Here is a 1,461-nt window from a genome sequence, read left to right as displayed (position 1 = left end):
AGAAAACATGTTTGTATTGTCTAATGACAAAAAGGCTATGAACGTTGTATATAAAGACATTCTGTAATATATTAATTGTTGTAAAAATAAAATAAATACATATGTAAAAATGCAAAAAGTTAATATGCAAAAATGTAGGGTATGAATTTAGATATCCCAAAGATAGCAGGAAATCTTCATGCTATAAAGAAAGGGGAATTGTTTTACTCCAAATTTAACGCGTGCGGGCCACGGGCAATAATGAATAAGCCAAAACTACTGGATCGATTTTAATCATTTTTTCAGTGAGTGACATAGGGTATATATTTTATACCAGTGCGAAGCTGGGCGGGTTGCTAGTATAAATTAAAACAAGAACGTAACTTTAATATAGTCCTTAAAGGTATGCATTCATCGACACCCACAGACGACATTCGTGAAGCAATAGATCGTGGCAATCCTCGGCCACCAAGCGGTAAATATTTGCAATATGCGTCAATGGAAAACAAAAAAAACGCTTCCAATGTTCTACATTAGCCTCAAAGCAGGCAACAAAAATAAAGAGTTATATGCATGCGATAATCTGCTTTATACAAAAATTAAATTTGAAGCACCAAGAAAACGGCGCGAAATTCCACAATGCACAAGATGTCAACGCTACGGGCATACAAAGCACTTTTGCAATCGTAGTCCAAGATTCGTTAAATGCGTTGGTAATCACTTAACCATTGACTGTCCAAAAAGGGGTATTTCAAAGGAAGTTATATGCGTGCTATGTGATGGTAACCATCCCGCTAATTACAAGGGTTGCACTATTTACAAAAGACCTGCAACGAAGAACGTACCCAACGCTGCGGAAAAAAGAGCTGCCAAATGTTGTGCCTAACTCCGAAATCTCGCAACCCGCAATAACAAAAAACACGCTGTCCTACGCGGAAGCTCTGAAAATCAATAATCGAGCACAAGAAAAACCACAACCAACTACTGAAAAAGGTACTGTTCAGAAAGAAACTAATAATGAAATAAAAGAACTGAAAAGAATGGTCAGAACTTTAGTCGAACAGATGGCTGGCGAAAATCCTCCACTGAACCCTCCCCGAGGGTGCCAGCTGGTAATAAGTACCATAGCTTTCCTATTTACAGGAGGTACTTAGCTAAGTTAAGGGTACTATGGGTTGGGTTCGATACTCCTCAATAGTACAGCACTACCCAAAGTACTTTTAACGTGGTCGGGGGTGAAGGGCTGGATTAAGGTGTGATGCGACCCGTGCCGAGAATCTGTCAGGCTTGGGGCCCTTCTAACAAATAACCAAGTCTCGAACGGAGCTTACGGATACCTGGCGCCCTCCGTAATAACTAGCCTTACCCGTGTAGTTCGGAGCTATGCACGGGCGGACATCCTTTCTCCGACACTCGTTGGTCCAAATATGCAAGACGGTACAAAAATAAACAAAAAAAAGGAGATCGGTCCTCCTTCGAAAA

The sequence above is a fragment of the Anastrepha ludens genome, chromosome X (assembly GCF_028408465.1).
Source record: "Anastrepha ludens isolate Willacy chromosome X, idAnaLude1.1, whole genome shotgun sequence".
Classification (NCBI taxonomy): domain Eukaryota; kingdom Metazoa; phylum Arthropoda; class Insecta; order Diptera; family Tephritidae; genus Anastrepha; species Anastrepha ludens.
The sequence above is the reverse complement of the archived record's forward strand: the minus strand, read 5'-3'. Positions refer to the sequence as shown.